The 13,327-nt window shown below is 42.7% G+C and overlaps 1 protein-coding gene across 2 annotated transcripts in view; it reads right to left on the reverse strand.

Moving 5' to 3' along the window:
* Positions 1-13,327, reverse strand: part of ldlrad4a (low density lipoprotein receptor class A domain containing 4a) — a 232,703-nt gene that overhangs the window by 182,834 nt on the left and 36,542 nt on the right. For both annotated transcript variants that reach the window (XM_060823863.1, XM_060823864.1), the window contains exon 2: positions 9,109-9,317. The gene's annotated coding sequence lies outside the window, so the exon portion shown is untranslated. The remainder of the gene's footprint in view (positions 1-9,108; positions 9,318-13,327) is intronic.

Below are 13,327 nucleotides of genomic sequence, written 5' to 3' on the forward strand. Positions count from 1 at the left end.
AGGCAGTAGGAGTATACTTAAGAGGGAAATCAGGAGGGCAAAGAGACGACATGAGATAACTTTGGCAAACAGAATTAAGGAGAATCCAAAGAATACAAGTACATTGAGGACAAAAGGGTAACGAGTAGAGAATAGGGTACTTCAAAGAATAGCAAGGCAGCCTTTGTGTGGAGCCGCAGAAAATGGGGGAGATACTAAACAAGTATTTTGCATGAGCATTTACTGTGGAAAAGGATATAGAAGATAGAGACTGTAGGGAAATAAATGGTGACACCTTGCAAAATGTCCTTATTACAGAGGAGGAAGTGCTGGATGTTTTGAAACGCATAAAGGTGGATAATTCCCCAAGACCTGATCAGGCATACTCCAGAACTTTGCAGGAAGCTAGAGAAGTGATTGCTGGGCCTCTCGCTAAGATATTTGTATCATTGATGGTCACAGGCGAGGTGCCGGAAGATTGGAGGTTGGCTAACGTGGTTTAAGAAGGGTGGTAATGACAAGCCAGGGAACTATAGACCAGTGAGCCTGACGTCAGTGGTGGGCAAGTTGTTGGAGGGAATCCTGAGGGAAAGGATGTACATGTGTTTGGAAAGGCAAGGGCTGATTTGGGATAGTCAACATGGCTTTGTGCGTGGGAAATCATGTCTCACAAACTTGATTGAGTGTTTTGAAGAAGTAACAAAGAGGATTGAGGAGGGCAGAGTGGTAGATGTGATCTATATGGACTTCAGTAAGGCGTTCCACAAGGTTCCCCATGGGAGACTGGTTAGCAACGTTAGATCCCGTGGAATATAGGGAGAACTATCCATTGGATACGGAACTGGCTCAAAGGTAGAAGATAGAGGGTGGTGGTGGAGGGTTGTTTTTCAGACTGGAGGCCTGTGACCAGTGGAGTGCCACAAGGATCAGTGCTTGGTCCTCTACCTTTCATCATTTACATAAATGATTTGGATGCGAGCATAAGAGATACAGTTAGTAAGATTGCAAATGACACCAAAATTGGAGGTGTAGTGGACAGCGAAGAGGGTTACCTCCGATTACAACAGAATCTTGACCAGCTGGGCCAATGGGCCGAGAAGTGACAGATGGAGTTTAATTCAGATAAATGCGAGGTGCTGCATTTTGGAAAAGCAAACCTTAGCAGGTCTTATACACTTAATGGTAAGGTCCTAGGGAATGTTGCTGATCAAAGAGACATTGGAGTGCAGGTTCATAGCTCCTTGAAAGTGGAGTCATAGGTGGATAGGATAGTGAAGAAGGTGTTTGGTATGTTTTCTTTTATTGGTCAGAGTACTGAGTACAGGAGTTGGGAAGTCATGTTGCGGCTGTACAGGACATTGGTTAGGCCGCTGCTGGAATATTGTGTGCAATTCTGGTCTCCTTCTTATCGGAAAGATGTTGTGAAACTTGAAAGGGTTCAGAAGAGATTTACAAGGATGTTGCCAGTGTTGGAGGATTTGAGCTATAGGGAGAGGCTGTACAGGCAGGGGCTGTTTTCCCTGGAGCGTCGGAGGTTGAGGGGTGATCTTATAGAGATTTATAAAATCATGAGGGGCATGGTTAGGATTAATAGACGAAAGTCTTTTCACTGGGGTGGGGGAGTACAGAACTAGAAATATAGGTTTAGGGTGAGAGGGGAAAGATATGAAAGAGACCTAAGGAGCAACTTTTTTACACAGAGGGTGGTACGTGTATGCAATGTGCTGCCAGAGGAAGTGATGGAGGCTGGTACAATTGCAACATTTAAAACGTTTGGATGAGTATATGAATAGGAAGGGTTTGGAGGGATATGGGCCGGGTGCTGGCAGGTGGGACTAGATTGGATTGGGATATCTGGTTGGCATGGACAGGTTGGACCGAAGGGTCTGTTGCCATGCTGTACATCTCTATGACTCCACTATAGGAAGTGAGGGAAGGGATTGCTGAGCCTTTGGCGATGGTCTTTGCATCCTCACTGTCCACTAGAGGAGAGTCAGATGATTGGAGGATGGCTAGTTATTTACTAGTTCAAGAAAGGAAATAGAGATAATCCTGTGAATTACAAACCAGTCAGTCTTACGTCAGTGGTGGGCAAAGTACTAGAGAGAATTCTGAGAGACAGGATTTAGGATTACTTGGAAAACCATAGTTTGATTAGAGATAGTCAGCATAGCTTTGTGAAGGGCAGGTCATGATTCACAAACCTTATTGAATTCTTTGATTTGGAGATGCCGGTGTTGGACTGGGGTGTACAAAGTTAAAAATCACACAACACCAGGTTATAGTCCAACAGGTTTAATTGGAAGCACACTAGCTTTTGGAGCTGATGAAGGAGTGTTGCTCCGAAAGCTAGTGTGCTTCCAATTAAACCTGTTGGACTATAACCTGGTGTTGTGTGATTTTTAACTGAATTCTTTGAGGATGTGACAAAACACATTGATGAAGGTAGAGCAGGGATGTGGTGTACATGGATTTCAGCATGGTGTTCGATAAGGTTCCCTGTGGAGGCTTATTCAGAAAGTAAGGAGGCATGGGATACAGGGAAATCTGGCTGTCTGGATACAGAATTGACTGGCCCATAGAAGACAGGGGTATGATGGAATGTATTCACCCTGGACATTGGTGACCAGTGGTGTTCTGCAGGGATCAGTTCTGGAACCTCTGCTCTTTGTGAGTTTTATAAATGACTCGGATGAGGAAGTGGAAGGGTGGGTTAGTAAGTTTGCCAATGACACAAAGGTTGGTGGAGTTGTGGATACTGTGGAGGGCTGTTATAGGTTGTAACAGAACATTGACAGGATGCAGAACTGGGCTGATGAGAAGCAGATGGAGTTCAACCTGGAAAAGTGTGAAGTGATTCACTTTTGGAAGGTCAAATTCAAATGCAGAATACGGGGTTAAAGGCAGGATTCTTCCAATGTGGAGGAACAGTTGGATCTTAAGTTCCATGTCCATAGGTTCCTCAATGTTGCCACCCAGGTTGATAGCGTTATTAAAAAGGCAGATGGTATGTTGGCTTTCATCAGCAGGGGGATTGAATTTAAGAGCCCCAGGGTTATGTTGCAGCTCGATAGAGCCCTGATTAAACCATACGTGGAGTGTTGTGTTCAGTTCTGGTCTCCTCATTATAGGAAAGATGTCGAAGCTTTAGAGAGGATGCAGAGGAGATATACCAGGATGCTGCCTGGACAGGAGGGCATGTCTTATGAGGAATGTTAAGAGAGCTAGGGCTTTTCTTATTGGAGCGAAGAAGGTGACTTGATAAAGGTATACAAGATGTTGAGAGACATAGATAGGGTGGATAGCCAGAGACTTTTTCCCATGGCAGAAATGTCTATCAAAGGGGGCATAATTTTAAGGTAATTAGGGGATGGTTTAGAATAGCTGTCAGACATAGGTTCTTTTCACAGAGTGGTGGGTGCGTGGAATACACTGCCAGGAGTGTATTAGAGTCAGATACATTAGGGACATTTAAACGACTCTTGGATAGGCACATGAAACATAGTACAATGAGGATATATAGGTTAGTCTGATCTTAGAGTAGGGTAAAAGGCCAACACAACATTGAAGACGGAAGGGCCTGTTCTGTGCTGTACTATCCTATTTTCTATGAGGTAACTCTGAAGAATTAAGCTGTCTTTTTTTTCCAATGCAAGGCATCTTACAAGTATAGAATAGAAACCTTATAGTGTGGTAGCAGGCTATTCAGCCCAGAGCACACAACTGACCTTCTGAAGAACATCCCATCCAGAACCACCTCATCCCTGTAACCTTGCATTTCCCATAGCTAATCCACCTAGCCTACACATCCCTGGATACTATGGAACAATTTAATTTTGTACTGTGGAAGGAAATCAATTCACCTGGAGGGAACCAAAGCAGACACTAACAGAACATGCAAACTCCACACAGCTACCCAAGCATGGAATCAAATCCCAGTGCTGTGAGACAGCAGCAACCCTCTGAGCCACAGTGCCGCAATGTAAGGCAGATGAACCCAGTACATGTATGGGACTGGGACATAATAGGTTTACAGAAACAAGGCTGAGGGAGGGGCAAGACTGGCAATTCAATGCCCTAATTACCTTAAAATTATGCCCCCTTTGAAAGACATTTCTGCCATGGGAAAAAGTCTCTGGCTATCCACCCTATCTAAGTCTCTCAACATCTTGTATACCTTTATCAAGTCACCTTCTTCGCTCCAATAAGAAAAGCCCTAGCTCTCTCAACATTTCCTCATAAGACGTGCCCTCCTGTCCAGGCAGCATCCTGGTAAATCTCCTCTGCATCCTTTCTAAAGCTTCGACATCTTTCCTATAATGAGGAGACCAGAACTGAACACAACACTCCAAGTATGGTTTAATCAGGGTTCTATAGAGCTGCAACATAACCCTGGGGCTCTTAAACTCAATCCCCCTGCTGATGAAAGCCAACATACCATCTGCCTTTTTAATAACGCTCTAACATTCTCTAGGAAGGATAAAAAAGGGGAGAGGGTGAAGGGGGAGTGGCATTTTTTAATTAAGGAAAAGATTACTTCTCTAGTTGGAGAGGATATCTCTGAGGAATCGCCCAGTGAAGCTATATGGTTGAAACTCAGAAATAAGAAGGGCATTATCACCTTGATGGAATTGCACTATCGGCACACCAATAGTCAGCAGGAAATGGAGTACCAAATATATAGAGAGGTCTTAGATCTACATAAGAACAATTTGGTTGAAATAGTAGAGGATTTTAATTTTCTAAACACAGATTGGAGTGCTGTAGTGTTAAGGGCTTGGAGAGTGAGGAATTTGTTAAATGCGTTCAGGAATAATTTCTTAATTTCTCAAAACTATTTTCTCCCTAGTTGCTCTTTTGCTCTTAATGCAAGGCAGGGCGGGACTGAAGTTTTCGTGGGGGAGCACAGCAACTCACCAAGGCACCTTAGACAGCACCATGAACTCGAACACTGTAGTAGATAGAGTCATAGAGCCATACAGCAGGGAAACAGACCCTTTGATCCAACTTGTCCACGCCATCCAAATATCCTAAATTAATCCAGTCCCATTTACCAGCACTTGGCTCATATCCCTCTAAACTCTTTGTATTCATATAGCATGTCTTTTAAATGTTGTAATTGTAACAACCTCCACCACTTACTCTGGCAGATCATTCCAATTTAGATGAATTTGAAGTGCTGCATTTTGGGAGGGAAAATCAGGGCAGGATTGATACACTTAATGGGAAGGTTCTGGGGAGTGTTGCTGAACAAAATGACCTTGGAGGGCAAGGTCGCTTTCATAGTTCTTTGAAACTGGTGTCACAGGTAGACAGGATGGTGAAGGCGGCATTTGGTGCACTTGCCTTTATTGGGCAGTGCATTTAGTATAGGAATTGGGAGGTCATGTACTGGACAGGACAATAGCTGGGCTACTTTGGATTGTCTGATTAATGAGCAGTGCTCCGAAAGCTTGCGATTTCAAATAAACCTGTTGGTTTATAGCCTGTTGTTGTGTGACTTCAAATACTGTTTTGGTTTAGTTTTGGCCTGCTTCCACAGATCATTCTATGATATGAGATAGCATTGGCAGATAAAGGTTAAGATAATGCAACGAGATTTTACAAGTACGTTAAGGGCAAAACAGCAACTAGGGAGAGAATAGGGTGGTGTATAGATCAATGAGGTCAACTATGTCTGGTACCACAGGAGATGTGAGAGATACTAAACAAATATTTTGTGACAGCTTTTACTTTGAAGAAAGAAATGGAGACTAGGGAACACAGGGAAATAAACACTGATGTCTTGAAACAATGCACATTAAAGAGAAGGTAGTGCTGGAGGAAAACATAAAAGTGAATAACTCTGGAACCTGATCAAATATATTCCAGGATGTTGCGGGAAGTTAGGGATGAAATTTAAGGCCTCTAGCAAATGTATTTGTATCACTTACAGCCATAGGTGTGGTGCTGGAGGACTGGAGAGTGGCTAGTGCCATGCCTTTATTTTACAAAAGGCTGTAAGCTGAAGTCTGAGAACTATAGATGGGTGAGTCTGACATCAGTGGGGTATATGCATTTGTAGAGGCAAGGACTGATTAGGGATATTCAGCATGGCTTTGTGCATGGGCAATCATGACTTTTCTGTATAGTCAATGTCTCTCACCACAAGCAATGGCTAACTATTTACAAACAGCTTCCAACCAGCTAACGTAATTCCCATTTTTATATCTTTAACCTACAGGTACCAGGAATAATGGTACTAAAAGGACAGGCAAAGTTAAACACACATATGTGTTGTGAGAATATTACAGCAGTACTATAGAATTTCAGATTGCACTGATCTTCAGTGCAAATGCAGCATTTCCAGACTAAACATTGAAAAATGTCCATATTACAGAGGAGGGAGTGCTGGATGTCTTGAAACGCATAAATTCCTAGGACCTGATCAGTGTACCCTAGAACTCTGTGGGAAACGAGGGAAGTGATTGCTGGGCCCCTTGCTGAGATATTGTATCAATCGATAGTCACAGATGAGGTGCCAGAAGATTGGAGGTTGGTTGACATGGTACCACTATTTCAGAAATGCGGTAAGGACAGGCCCGGGAACAAGAGACCAGTGAGCCTGACGTCAATGGGGGGCAAGTTGTTGGAAGGAATACACGTATTTGGAAAGGCAAGGATTGATTAGGGACAGTCAGCATGTGGAAAATCACGTGTGTGGAAAATCATGTGGTGGTGGAAAAACACAGCAGGCCAGGCAGCATCCGAGGAGCAGGAGAATTGACGTTTCGGGCATAAGCCCTTCTTCCGGCTCATTCCTAAAGAAGGCTTGCTTATGCCCGAAACATCGATTCTCCTGCTCCTCGGATGCTGCCTGGCCTGCTGTGTTTTTCCAGCACCACATTTTTCAACTCTGGTCTCCAGCATCTGCAGTCCTCACTTTCTCCTCCGTGTGGAAAATCATGTCTCACGAACTTGATTGAGTGTTTTGAAGAAGTAATAAAGAGGATTGATGAGGGCAGAGCGGTAGATGTGATCTATATGGAGTTCAGTAAGGTGTTCAACAAGGTTCCCCATGGGAGACTGGTTAGCAAGGTTAAATCTCATGGAATACAGGGAGAATTAGCCATTTGGATACAGAACTGGCTCAAAGGTAGAAGACAGAGGGTGTTTGTGGAGGGTTGTTTTTCAGAATGGATGCCTATGACCAGTGGTGTGTCGCAAGGATCAGTGCTGGGTCCACTACTTTTTGTCATTTATATAAATGATTTAGATGTGAACACAGGGAGGTGTAGTTAGTAGGTTTGCAGATGACACCAAAATTGGAATTATAGGGGACAGCGAAGAAGGTTACCTCAGATTACAACAGAATCTTGATCAGATGGGTCAATGGGCTGAGGTGTGGCAGATGGAGTTTTATTTAGGTAAATGTGAGGTGTTGCATTTTAGTAAACCAAATCTTACTGGACTTATACGATTAAGTAATAAGGTCCTAAGGAATGTTGCTGAACAAAGAGACCTTGGCATGCAGGTTCATAGCTCCTTGAAAGTAGAGTCATGGGTGAATAGGATAGTGACGGCGGCGTTTGGTATGCTTCACTTTATTGGTCAGAGTATTGAGTATAGGGGTTGGGAAGTCATGTTGTGGCTGTACAGGACGTTAGTTAGGCCACTGTTGGAATATTGCATGTAATTCTGGTTTCCTTCTTATTAGAAGGATGCTGTGAAACTTGAAAGGGTTCAGAAAAGATATACAAGGATGTTGCCAAGGTTAGAGGATTTGAGCTATCGGGAGAGGTTGAATAGGCTGGGACTGCTTTTCCTGGAGCATCGGAGGCTGAAGGGTGACCTAGCAGTTTATAAAATTATGAAGCGCATGGATAGGATAAATAGACAGCCTTTTCCCTGGGGTGAGAGAGTTCAGAACTACAGAATGTAGGTTTAGGGTGAGAGGGGCAAGATATAAAATGGGACCTAAGGGGAAACTTTCTCATGCACAGAGTGGAATGGACGTGTATGGAATGAGCTGCCAGAGGGAGTGGTGGAGGCTGGTACAATTGCAACATTTAAAAGGTGTCTGGATGGGTATATGAATAGGAAGGGGCAGGTTTTGAGGGAAATGGGTCAGGTTTTGGCAAGTGGGACTAGATTAGGTTGGGATATCTGGTCAGCATGATAGAGTTGGACTGAAGGGTCTATTTCTGTGCTGTACATCTCAATGACTCTATGACTATATTCATTTGTAGTTGTGAATGCAAACATTTTAAATATTTGTTTCTGCCCTAATCGCAATTAACGACAGAGAGAGAAAGTTTTGTGTTTAGTAAGGGGATCAAGGTAGAAGGCAGGAAATTGGAGTTGAGAAACATATCATCCATGATTGAATGGTCCAGTAATTTTGATGTGCCGAATGGTCTAATTTTACTCCTATATCTTATTGTCTTATGTTTCACTTCAACAATTCAGTATAATGATAGCAAGCACAGACCTGAGCAATGTAGCCTGAACCAGTCCATGAGCTGGAAGTGTCCCTCTGAGCACAAAGTGTCCTTTACTTTAATAGTTACCAGGGTAACCTGAGGTGCATTACTGAAATGCACATTCACACCATGCAACCATGAATGATTTAACAAGGCAGCTCATTCGATATTGTCCAGTTCCAAGCTAAACCACAGTAGCCAATGCAAACGTTTCCCTTATCACAGCCATAGGTCAGAACAGGCAGGACTCGTTGTTGACTTACTTACACAACTGGAATTTTGAATCATTCGATTTCACTTTAACTGTAACTCATAATAGTTGTAAAACTGTGCTAATCTTGGGAGATCAGCATGCTTCACCCAGGAGGATATCCAAGGCACAGATTCATAACTTGCAATGTATATTCTTAATAATCTGCCTCATGCAAATTGCTAATTTTCACTTGATGTATATAAATTGGATTGCAAGGGCAACAATGAAATTTATAATCTCATGCATCCAGTAATAATTCATTGTTAAAGCTTCCTAAACTGTGCACAATGGGAAATATTTTACATTTTCCAATTTAAGTCTGCAAGCAAAATATCCAATAGAAATGACAGATCAAATGCAGCCCCCACTTCATGATTCACTTTGAAATTCTTAACTTTAAAATTATATAGTTACCTTAGATACATATTATGTGGCCTCCCACTAAAGGAATGGACGCAGCCATCATGCTTCTTCTTAAATATCTACAGTGTAGTTTATTTCTTCCATTAGTGGTTCTACAAGGCCTGTTTCTCCCTCGTACTTTTTCTTCCATGTGAATGATCTTTTCCATTCTTCTTTATTCACTCTTCTGATTCTTGGGGATTTACATGTTTATACATTTACTGTGACAAAAATCAAACAGTTTTGTCAAAGATTTAGCTTAATATCAAGGTTTTCAATTCTGTCACACAACATAAAGAACTAAAAATTATCTTCACTCACAGAGGTTAGATCCCAACTGAACTTGCTATATTGGTTTAATAATTATTCAGTTTCTCTGATGACAGCTGTCAAGGGTTTCAAAAGTGAACCATTCAAACACAGTCTAACTTCTTCAATAAATTCACAAAGTACATCGGGGATAATTTCCTAGACCAATACATCATCATGAAGATAACCAGGGAGCAGACTATCCTGCATCTGGAAATGGGTAATAAAAGGCAAGTCTAATAAATTACCTCAGAGTAGAAGATCCCCTAGAAAGTAATGATCATAACATGTTAAAATTTAAAATTCAGTTCAAGGGTGAGCAACTTGGGTCAGAAACAAACCATTTTAACTTAAATAAAGGGAATTAAAATGAAATGAAGATAGAGCTGGTTAAAGTGCACTGGGCCAATATGTTAGCAGAAATGTCAGGGAGCACACAGTCACAGACATTTAAAGGAAGTAATTCATAACTCTCAGCAAAATTAATTCCCAGTGAGGAAAGATTTCAAGAGAGGGATAAACCAACATGGCTAGCCAAGGAAGTTAAAGGGAGTATTGAAAGGAAATGCGCGTAAAGAAGACCAAAGTCAATGACTCAAATTCAGAATCCAGCAAAGGAGGACCAAAAAGATAATTGAGTTCGAGAAAATAAACTACGAAGGCAAATTAGTGCTCTCTCTCAAACCAAATTTGCAATTCTATCGTGTAATGACTGCTATATGCAAAAGGTCTTTCACTACATGATATCTCAAAGATCCTATTTCATTACACATAATTAGATGTAAACTAGCTTGTACCCAGGTAGGTTGTGAAACATACTGCTCGAACAATCCCCTACGCACTCTACAAATTGTCCTCAGTTATCCTTGCCCACCGGATTTGCTTTGTCAATATGCAGATTAAGGTCACCCATGATAATGGTATTGTCTGCCTTACATGGACATTGGTTAGGCCACTTTTGGAATATTGTGTGCAGTTCTGGTCTCCTTCCTATTTATATTGTTCCTATCGGAAAAATGTTGTGAAACTTGAAAGGGTTCAGAAAAGATTTACAAGGATGTTGCCAGGGTTGGAAGATTTGAGCTATGGGGAGAGGCTGAACAGGCTGGACTGTTTTCCCTTACCGAAGAGTCTGTTTCCATGCTGTACATCTCTATGACTTTATAACTTCTCCTCATAACTAGAACCCTCCATACCAGGTTAATCCTGGTGAATCTCCTCTGCACCTCTCCAGAGCATCCACATCCTTTTGCTAATGCGGTGACCAGAACTGTATGCAGTATTCCAAATGTGGCCAAACCAAAGTCTTATACAATTGCAACATGACTTGCCAACTCTTGTACTCAATACCCTGTCCAATGAAGGAAGCATGCCGTATGCCTTCTTGACCACTCTGCTGACCTGCATTGCCATCTTCAAGGAACAATGGATCTGAACACCCAGATCTCTCTATACATCCATTTTCCCTAAGAGTTTTGCATTTACTATATAGTTCACTCTGGAATTGCATCTTCCAAAATGCATCACTTCGCATTTGTCCGGATTGAACTCCATCTGCCATTTCTCTGCCCAACTCTCCATTCTATCTATATTCTCTGACAGTCCACTTCACTATCTGCTCCTCCACCAATCTTAGTGTAATCTGCAAACTTGCTATTGCGGCAATCTACACCTTCCTCCAAATCATTTATATATATTTCAAACAACAGTGGTCCCAGCACAGATCCCTGTGGGATACCACTGGTCACAGGTCTCAATTTTGAGAAGCGCCCTCCTAACCTGCAAACCCTCCAACCACAAGGGATGAACTCAGATTTCTCCAGTTTCATTTCCCCTCCCCCCACCTTGTCTCAGTCGATTCCCTCAAACTCAGCACCGCCCTCCTAACCTGCAATTTTCTTCCTGACCTCTCCGCCTCCACCCCACTCCGGTCTATCACCCTCACCTTGACCTCCTTCCACTTATCACATCTCCATCGCCCCTCCCCCAAGTCCCTCCTCCCTACCTTTTATCTTAGCCTGCTGGACACACTTTCATCATTCCTGATGAAGGGCTTATGCCGGAAACGTCGAATCTCCTGCTCCTTAGATGCTGCCTGACCTGCTGCGCTTTTCCAGCAACACATTTTCAGCTCTGATCTCCAGCATCTGCAGACCTCACTTTTTCCTCATTCCACTATTACCCTGTCTCCTGTTGCCCAAGCAGTTCGCTATCCATCTAACTAGAACACCCTGGACCCCATGAACTAAACCTTCCTCATCAGCCTGCCATGGGGAACCTTATCGAATGGCTTGCTAAAGTCCACGTATATGACATCTTCATTCCTTCCAATCAACCTTGTCACCTCTTCAAATAATTCTATTAGGTTTGTAAGACATGACCTTTCCTACACAAAACCATGCTGCCTATCACTGATAAAGCCATTTTCTTCAAAATGGGTATACATCCTATCCCTTAGTATGTTTGCCAGTAGCTTCCCTACCACTGACGTCAGGCTCACAGGTCTGTCATAACCTGGATTTCCCTGCTACCATTCTTAAACAAAGGGACAACATTAGCAATTCTCCAGTCCTCTGAGACCTCCCCCATTTTCAAGGATGCGGCAATGGTATCTGTTAAGCCCCAACTATTTCCTCTCTCGCTTCCCTCAGTAACCTGGGATAGATCCCATCCGGTCCTGAGGACTTGTCCACCTCAACAGCTTTTAAAATACACAACACTCCCCCATATTTTGACTTGACCTAGAGTAATCAAAGATATCCCTAATATCAACATCCGTCATGTCCTTCTCCTCAGTGAATACTGATGCAAAGTACTCATTAAGAATTTCACCCATTTTCTGACTCCACTCATATCTTTCTTCCTTTGTCCTTGAGTGGGCCAACCCTTTCTTTCATTACCCTCTTGCTCCTTACATATGAAAAAAAGGCTTTGGGGTTTTCCTTAACCCTGCTCGCTAAGGATATCTCATGACCACTTTCAGTCCTCTTAATTCCTTGTTTCAGATTGGTCCTATATTCCCAAAATTCTTCCAAAGCTTAGTCTGACTTCAGTCACTTAGACTTACACATCCTTTTTACTCTTTGTTAGTCATCCATGGTTCCCTAATCATTTCTATCCCTCATTTGCATAGGAACACATTTCTACTGAACTCTAAACCTCTCTTTAAAAGCCTCACACATATTGAGTGTGGATTTATCTTCAAACAGCTGTGCCCAATCTACATTCTCCAGCTTTTGCTGAATTTTGGTACAGTTGGTTTTCCTCAATTTAGCACACTTCCTTCAGGACCACTCTCGCCTTTGTCCATGAGTACCCTAAAGTCTATGGAATTGTGATCCCAAAGTAACCCCCCACTGAAACTTCAACGATCTGGCCAGAGTCACTTCCCAACACCAGGTCCAGTATGGCCTATTCCAGAGTTGGACTACTTACATACTGCTCCAGAAAACCCTCCTGGATGCTCCTTACAAATTCTGCTCCATCCAATCCCGAATGCCAGTCAATGTTCGCTGTTGGGAGGCCTGTAGTACAGCCCCAACATTGTTTCCACTCTCTCCCTATTTCTGAGCTCTGCTCATATTGCCTCACTGCTCATGTCTATACTGCCCTCCTGTGATACCTTCTTTGATCAGTAATGCAACTCCTCCACCACTTTTCCTCCCTCTCTATTCCGCCTGAAGCATTGGCAACAAAATGTCCCAGGATATCAATCATGCCCTTCCCTCAACTAAGTCTCAGTAATAGCAATTAACATCATACTCCCAGGTACTAATCCACGCCTGAGGTTCATCTGCCTTACCTACTATATTTCTTGCATTAAAATAAATGCACCTCAGACCACCAGTCCCTGTGTTCATCCACTGCTTCTTGCATGTTTTTCCCCTTAATCACGCTGACTTCGTTATCTAGTTCCTTACAG

The sequence above is a fragment of the Hemiscyllium ocellatum genome, chromosome 4 (genome assembly GCF_020745735.1).
Source record: "Hemiscyllium ocellatum isolate sHemOce1 chromosome 4, sHemOce1.pat.X.cur, whole genome shotgun sequence".
In the NCBI taxonomy this organism is placed as follows: Eukaryota; Metazoa; Chordata; class Chondrichthyes; order Orectolobiformes; family Hemiscylliidae; genus Hemiscyllium; species Hemiscyllium ocellatum.